Below are 9,170 nucleotides of genomic sequence, written 5' to 3'. Positions count from 1 at the left end.
TTCCTGGGGAGACGGTCGAGCCCCCTGTGCCCCATCTTGGATACGTGCTATTATCAATAACAGGGTTACGGAATATTCTCCGTCTTGCCTCGATAATTATTTCTCTCCTTAACACATTGACTGCCACCGTGTAACTGAAAATGTATCTCTTCTAGGCCAATCCGATTTTCTTGTTACTGACCGACTGTGAATGAAATGTGTATGCAAAATATCTCAATACAATTTAAATTAAGCCCATTGTTGAGGTTTTTGTGGTGTGTATGCCTTTCTATACACGCGGCGTAGGTTTTCAATTTGACGTTGTATGCCACGTGTATATGATTTCATACACGTAATTATTCGCTTTGTGTTACCACATTTTGTCTTGTTCTTTCCGAATATCAAGCTGTTTTAAAATTTTGTGGTGATCAAAGTACCAAAATTATCAGACTACTGGAGCACTAGTGCTTTGTTTGATTTTCCTCTTCCCCGAAGTACTGCTTCTACGAATGTGGCATTTTGCAGACAATTCACGTGCTGTCCCTGATGATAGATTACATAAAATTACGAAGATCGCCAACAAACTCATTTCACAATTCCAAGAAATATACACACAAAGGGAAAAAAATGGTGTCGACGAAAGTATGATACCATGGCGGGGAAGACTTTCATTTCGGCAGTACATCCCTTCCAAAAAGAATAAATACGGAGTGAACGTTTTCAAGTTGTGTACCAGCAGGGGCTATACATGGAACATTATTCTTTATGTTGGAAATATAAACGGCCGGTAACATGTCAGTTCCTGAAACTGTTGTGTTAAAGCTTGTAAGAGATCTTCTCGGTTAAGGCCGGCGTCTTTACACAGATAATTATTACACCAGCGTTCCTCTTGCTTACCTTGCCATTGACAATAATACCCATCTGATCGGTACAATTAGGTCTAACCGTAAATATTTGCCAGCAGATGTTGTTCAAGATAAATTGAGGAAAGGTGATATTGTAGGAATGGAAACTCAGGAAGGTGTGACTATTCTGAAGTGGAAAGATAAGAGAGATGTGTTAGTCCTATCTACAGCTCACTCTGCTGAAGAGGTAACTGTAACAGAAAGACGTGGTTCAGAAATTAGAAAGCCTAACACAATTATTGATTACACTACTAGCAAGTCCTTCATTGACGGAAGTGATCAATTCGCTTCATATGGGAATGCTCTGCGAAAGACTACAAAATGGTACAAGAAAGTTATTATTGAATTTATATGGGGAACGGCTCTCGTGAATGCCTACATTCTCTACAGTGACTGCATCCAGTCCAGTAACATACACATGAATGAATTCAGGAAACTTGTAAACCTAAATATTCTTTCTGAACAATTACCTCCTGGACAGCAAACTCACTTTACCTGTGCAACAAGGCAGAAAAACTCAAACTCATCACTTGATAAACAAAGTAGGGAATAATGGAAGAAAGAAGCAAGGACGCTGTGAACATTGCTACAAAATCTATGGCAGAAGTGGAAATTCTGACTCGACAGGGAGGAAGTTTGCCAGGTGGGTGAAGACAGTATTTGACAAATGTCCCAAAAATCCTTTTATGTGCCGGGAGTGTTTCAACAAAAATTGAACTTCCAAAGTGTTCGGTATAAAATATGTCATCCTTATATCTATCTATATATCTACAAGGAACATAAGTTTACAAAAAAAATATTATATAACGAATCGTTTTGTAAGAATTATGATGTACTAGCAATGTATTCCATAATGTATAATCATTTGCTGTGAATTCCAACCATAAAAAAATGTATTTACACATTTACCCTTCTTCTTTAGTTGTCAATACATTTGTACTAGTGAAAAGAATACGTAAGAGTAAATAAAGTTTTGAAGATTTTTTTACTCTTGTAAGACATTACAGAAATTAAAATTATTACTGCCCCATCTTAGCTGTACGCCACGGCTATTTAACAGTCATATAGTTTTGCTTGAACTGTGTATACATTTCCATACACGTGGCCAAGAATCAGGTTCTTGTTTGTGTATGGAGTAGCATACACGTGGCCCAGAAGCAAGAAGCCATGTGTATGACATATCATACACATGGCAGTCAATGTGTTAAATTATTGTCACATTATTTTATTTCACACCACAAGAAACCAAAAACCTCATTTTATCTAGTGTAAACTTAAAACTTTCGGGGGGGGCTCGAGCCCCCTAAGCCCCCCTCTGGATACGTGCCTGGTTGGCGCAGGTGTAAAGCGCCTCGGCAATCTTCGATTTATGTGATCTGTCATTCCATGACAAGCAGACAAATTTTGCAGCTACTGAATTACTTTAAATTTTTTCACATTTTGTTGAAAATGGCATAATTTTGAAGCACCGAGATTTACGTGTATGTAATACGTGCAATAACATGAAGTATTCTACGTTTTAAGAATGAAAAGTGCTCATAGTGTAGTGGTTATCACATCCGCCTAACACGCGGAAGGCCCCAGGTTCGATCCCTGGTGAGCACATTATTTTTTTTTTTACTTTCAAATAAATAGACGAATATTCATAACGCATGCATACACAACTATGAGGTATATACCATTCACTTTCAACTTGATGCTGAAGGATTCACAATTGAAACTCAACCTCGAAGATTATATCACGTGGGTGTATGAGAATATATTTACGCGGAGATCTGGCAACATGGCCCACGGTTGCCATGACAAACGGTGCTGCCATCTGTTATCGAGAAGTTACAGCATAATCTGCTTTAGTTACCCCTTAATTCAAGTGCTGGTGAGCAGACATGGCTTATTTTTTAAAGTTTCAATGAGTTGTTTGCGCTCTTGTCCTTTTTCATAAATAGACTTACATAATCATAATGCTTTGAGTTTCAACTTGACGCCGAGGGATTCATAATTAAAACACAACCTGAAACCCTGGAAGGTTACATCACTTGCATGAGAACTGTTTTAATACATGTATTATGATATGCCCTTCAAGTGGCGTGAAGTGCGGATGTGATGAAACGTCAAATTAATGGTATTCTATCGTGGGGAGTTGATGCAGGCCCGTGGCTACAATTTATCTCCGGGGGGGGGGGGGGCTTTGTAAACTAAGTCCATTTTACAAAAGTATAACAGTATTTAATGAAGGTACATTATGTGTGTACACTTATGTTCAGAGAAACTGGCACGCTCGTTTGAGTTAAAGATTAGCTTCGGAGCAGATCGAGTGTGGCAGTACAGCGGAAGTAAAGGTTCGGGAAAACAGCACTCTGCAGTGTTGCTGACCATTAGTTTTTCACCGGATGCAGGGAATTTTCTGATTTGCCGAATGAAAAGAAACAGATACAGGAAAGCCTTGTATTTTGATTATTAATGCAATGCAGTGTCCAATTTTACAGGAGGATGGCGGGGAAAAAATCAGGAAAATATGTTCGAGTAACTCAGTAGGCTATCCCATAACTAATCAAAAAAGAAAAAAACTGCCTCAATTCCTGCGCTTGGGAAAAGCTGATATTCATTTCAATCATTTGAAAGCAGAAGGAGTGGGTGGTGGTTCCATTACCCTTTCCTTGGCCCTAACGTAACACAATGTCAACGTTCACCAAGAGGACCCGGGTTCGAATTTCGACCTGAGCGTGGGTGTTCAATCAATTTCCTCATATCATCAATTATCTTCTTCGTCGCGATTAACTGAAAGTGGAAGAAAAGCGAAGCTTACAAAAAATAAATCAAATTGAGGTTCAAGATGCGAACGGGAGAAAATAAACAATCCAAGGCAATAAGAATATCTACACGGTCCGAATGAAGTGACTTCAGTATCACTTTCGTTACTTTCTCTTATGTATGTAAACTGCTTTTCTAGCTTGTAATTTAAACACGGAAGTAGGATAATAAAGCTTCCAAAACCAGTACAGGCTGGATGAATGTCTTCATATTTTCCTAAAAAATCACTCTTCTTCGTCAAATATTTGGTTTAAAAATATAATCATGTATGTTCCATTGACTTATAAGATTCGTCGCCACATATCAGAATCTGCTATGTTGACAGAAGCTAGAGCACGAAGATTATTAGGGGTTGGAAACACTAACCTGGCACAAAAACACATCTTCGATCGTCTTCATTAATATACACACACAACATTAACTTATAGTCTAAGAGCAATGTGTGCACAGCATAGAGACACTATACCATGAAGCGTATTGCTTTCAAATTAATGTAATTAGAGAGAAGGGACATTGAAAGTTTGGAACCGGACATGTAAAAGTGCAATCTTCAGGAGAAATCACTCTAATATGCTACGCCCTTGAAGTACGCACTTAAATGTTATTTATACCACGGCTACAGATATCTTAATCTCAGGGGATAGGTTCTTTATTTCGAGAATTCCAAATAAGAAAGCGTTTTATAGCCAAGAGGATATAGTTATATGCGGATCTATATTCTGAAAACTATACATAATACAGAGAAAATATATAGCGAAGCTTGTATATACATTGAAATATATGCTGATTCCAAATTTCCGAAGGTTATATTCTTCTTGAAAGGAAATCATTTTCTTCTTTCTTTTCGTAATTTCTGGAAAAAGCTTCTTCTTCCTTCCTATCTTTGATTTGGGAAAAGGTTTCTTCTTCTTTTCTTCCTTCTCTTTTGGAAAAGACTTCTTCTTCTTTCTATTTTTGGAAAGGACTTCTTCTCTTTGATTTGGGAAAAAGACTTCTTCTTTTTCTTCTCTTTGATTTGGGAAAAAGACTTCTTCTTCTTTTTGATTTGGGAAAAGGCTTCTTCTTCTTTTCTTCCTTCTATTTTGGGAAAAGGCTTGTTCTTCTTTTCCTTCTTCTAATTTATTTCTTCCCTTTTTAAATCGTAATCTTATTTATTACATATATGCGCTCGCTTTCCCCGCTTCTTTGGCAAACGATACAAGCTATACTTATAGAAAGAGTAGGGTCGACTAAACTGACAGTAGCGCCACCTCCTATGTAACGACCAAAAGGGGAATAGCCCAGGATCGCTAACAGCAAGCGTTGCCTATGGCCCAGTACGTCTAATAAGGAGCACAACCGTAAGTGCTTCGGGGCGTCTAATTGAACACAGCGCCACCGAGGGACGGACAAACACAAAAGCTGACGATGTTCTCCTCGCCAGAGGTATTAAATCAAATTCTGATCACTAGGATCAAAAGGAGAGAGATACATTTCTGAATTCATTTGCTCACTTATTAACTTTTCTAATTGTTTCATATACGAGCATATTCTTAATTATCTTAATTGGCTATATACAACATTTTATTCACTCCTTCTATAATTTTATACTCTTCCTTTATATATTTTGCATTTACTATAATATATATAATCGCTCTTCTCCGCTCCAAGTTTCTACAGTGAACTCTCCTTTTCTTCATATGGCGTGCTGCCATCTATCGTCGCTCTCGGGAAACATTTCTTCCTTGCATTTTTCATTGTGTCGTCGGAACTGGCACGTGACAAATAGCATGCTTTTTGCACCGCGGCTTGTATCCATGTCTGTAAAACACCAGCTTCGTAGCCTGAAATCCTAGGTTCGATTCCCCGTGCAGTCAAAAAAAAAATTCTCCTTTTTCTGCCAAACGGGTGCCACGAAAAGTATTTCACCGCTTTATACTTTATTGTTTATTGTTTTCGTGTGGCAAGGAGAAAATAATTATTGAAAGGACTATGCGTGTGGCATAATTTTGGGTTTGGAACGTAATTTTTCTTTTTTGCGTTATTACGCTTAAAAGGAAATGACGTCAGAGGTAACGCCATTTTTCTCATTGGATTCAAGGTTCGGTTAAAGAATTTCTATTTAGGATTGGTTCTAATCATAGACTATGTTCTAATTAACACGATCCAAGTCTGACTGTCGGCCAATCAGAGCCTTTCACATAGAAACTCTAATTCCAAATGTAATGGCGGCCGCATGAGATGTAAACAATGTATCGCTTCACATTTTTAAAAGACAATAACTATCAGGGGCGGCGCCAGGGGGGCGCACGGGGAGCTTGCGCACCCCTTAATTTTCTTCCGCAACCCCCTCACCACCCCCTACGTTCAACTAAAAACACTAACCCTTAGAGTGTCATATTATGTCATGTCGTCATATTGAGCGCCGAATGTTAGGTACTGAAGTAAGACCGTTATTATTGCAACAGGCAAGCACTGAAAGAGATGACGATATACATACATTTCTGCACTGGCGGCAACCTCTACAAAGATCAGCGGCCGTTTTTAGAATTTCGTCAGCAGTGTTCTTATGATATTTCTTCCTTTGTTTCTTCAAGTAGTCTGTTTGGTTTTCGATAATTGCATATAGCTTAATGTGAGTTGTTTATTTTCCCCCTGCTTGTTCTTCCTCGCACTGAAACAAAAATTTCAGCTGCTTTCAAAGGTAAGGTATCGGGAACAATTAATGCGAGTTGTAACGTGAAGGGTAGTTTTCTTGTTAACACGTTCTATGCATTTGTTCCACGTAACATGTCTAGTAAACGTACTATTTCAGGCTTTTTTTTAAAAAAACAACAAAAAAACTGTTATTAAGATGCCCAATGTTCACGAAGAAATCTTACAGTTCGTTGTTGGGGATAGTGGGGCAGAAGGGATTTCAACGAAGACGAAGTTGCTGTGCACTTCGCTTCTTGTCCTGAAGTAGCAGACGGAAGGTACTATGTATTTTGTAGTACCTTCATTGGTTACATTGAAAAGGTTCCAAAAATGTTTTTGAAGACAAGGGTAATTTCATTTTGTATTTCACTACATAGTTCAATAAGACTGTAACCTGTATCTGAATGTTTGCACTCTATGAACACTATCTTGGAGTATAAGACTTAATACATATCATCATGGACGTCCACGAGGAGGACAAGGGGGCACAGTCTCCCTGGAAAATGTATGTCAATCTAAAGTTATATACTTCACACATATTATTTCATTTCAGTCAGTAATTTATGTTAATCAGAGGCGGCGATTAGGGATGTAGTTGCTCCCCGCTTTTTGCTATTTTTGCCCCGCACTATGCTTAACCTTATCTACCTCGCTTCCCCAGTTTTGAAAGGTTGCATGTGTGTTTCATGTTTTCTTTATTTTCAGCTTCGCACCCCCTACATTTCTTTCCGCATCGAGAGGAATAATGTTTCATATTAAATGGTTTTAGGTACAAAAGAATGGTGCTGATTAAATACATACTTTATAGCGTTTACTATACACGTATGGAAGAATATTATTAGCTTTTACAATTGTAAACACCGTGCACTCACCATAGATGGTATAATTCGATGTGCCTTTCGTGCTGTATATATTATACATTGTAATCGCAAATGCTAACCGAAATATCCCAAGAAATGCTTTCGTTTTCGTATAAATTTATCAGTCTATCTGCTATAAGATTTTTTGAAGCATTTACTTATCATTCATGCTGGCATAATTGTTCAAGGAAATGCTTCCGTCCAAAGCGGATTCGGGAAAATACATCAGCATCACACTTCTTTTTAGTTTCTTTCTAATATGTCCTACTTCTTCCTTTGGAAATAAAATTATCTTTGTTACGGCTAATCGCTAGTCTATTTATTTATTTCCATGCCGTACACACTGCCACGTTTTGGTCAATCAAAAGTAAACTTGTCCAAGTTTGTTTGATCGTGTACATGAGCAATTTCAGACCATTCAAGATTTCCAATAGCGACGCTGTTCAACGACTTTCAATTACGTTCAATTGAACGACTTGTACATGATTAATTTGATCGTGTACAAGGCGCTTAACGAACGCTACGTGATGGGTATTTCCTTGCAGACGACAAACAACTTGGCCGCGAACATGGCGGCAGTGCGAATGCTGACGTCACATGAAACCCACCTATACTTTCCGATACCGATATAACCGGTTAAAAATTGTTCAAAGACAAAAATGATAATCAGGAGTTGTTTTAAGGGGGATTTCAGTTACCGCTTTGTTTTTCCGAGTTCTTTACTCCTTTCATTTAAAAGGTGTACTCATAATATCTGGAGGGGCTGTAGCCCATCAGCCCCCCTTTCGTACGCCAGTGGTCAAGTGTAGATATTTCTGTCGCATATTGTGACTTTGTTGTCTTACCTCTTGTTACAAGCCTGAAAAATAAAAAGAGACAATTTATACGACATAAGTTTTTGTTCACATACATAATCTTTATTTGCATTCCATCACAGTGAGCACAATGAATAATAGAATAATTGCAGCTTTGTTCGAGGTATGTTGTAGTTTGTAGATAATTACATTCCAAAGGGTTGAGTCACGACTAGGAGTCAGACTTGTTTTGAGGTGGGAGACTGCAGACAGACATCTGCGGAAGTACAATGTTCAACTTAATTACGTCATCCATAGCGAGGAAATAATAGTGAATGGAATGCACATAGTCAGGGACACCAACTATTCAAAAACATTGGGTGGACTCAAACACTTCATTCACAACAGTTGATGGCATCCAGGTAATGGAATCCACTGCCAACCTCAGATAATGTCAGCATTAGTATTGTATGTACGAGTAACTTTCTTTGTGTTTATATTACTGTCACTTTTATCTTTAATTTTTCATGTATTATCATTTTTCATATATTTTTATTATTTTTATTTTATTCACGAAATACGCCTGCTTTAATAAAGACGATTATTATTATTATTATTATAAGTTCACAAAACTCTCATAAATCCTCCCATCCGTGTATCATGCATGATATTAATGCATACCAATAATGTATCATTACCTATACATTTATAAAGATCTGTTACTAATGTCAATAATCATTCCACCACGAATGACCGTCGTCGCCTTGTAATCAAAGGATCCCGGGTTCGATACCCGGTGGAGGCACATAGTGGTTCGGATCCCACTTTAAACTGTAGGTCCATCCCGATTAGCCTTACTGTGCACAAAGTGGACTTAAAACACCAACTCAATCAATCAATCCAGATGCCAGAGCCTCGCTAGTCTGACAAAAACAGTCCAGGATGCATTAATAGATAAAGCAGATCTAATTCTCTTCTCAAATACAGCTTCAGTTTTCATCTTGGGGTTTTCATTAAATAAATATTTATTTTCTTAATTACGAATTTCCAACTTTACCTAAGTAGGGGTCGAATAAATAAACGTTAAGAAAAAAGAAAGTCTAAAAACGTCCAGAAAATGTCAAGAATTCCGGATGTGTTATTTT

At 37.8% G+C, this 9,170-nt stretch overlaps 1 non-coding gene across 1 annotated transcript; it reads left to right on the top strand.

Moving 5' to 3' along the window:
- The first annotated feature begins 2,416 nt into the window (after positions 1-2,416).
- Positions 2,417-2,489, top strand: TRNAV-AAC (transfer RNA valine (anticodon AAC)). The gene has a single exon. It is a non-coding gene; the product is annotated as a tRNA-Val (tRNA).
- The last annotated feature ends 6,681 nt before the right edge of the window (positions 2,490-9,170 follow it).

This window comes from Lepisma saccharinum, chromosome 12 (assembly GCF_977018435.1).
Source record: "Lepisma saccharinum chromosome 12, izLepSacc3.1, whole genome shotgun sequence".
Taxonomy (NCBI): Eukaryota; Metazoa; Arthropoda; class Insecta; order Zygentoma; family Lepismatidae; genus Lepisma; species Lepisma saccharinum.
Note: the sequence above shows the minus strand (reverse complement) of the source record. Positions and strands in the feature narration are given on the sequence as shown.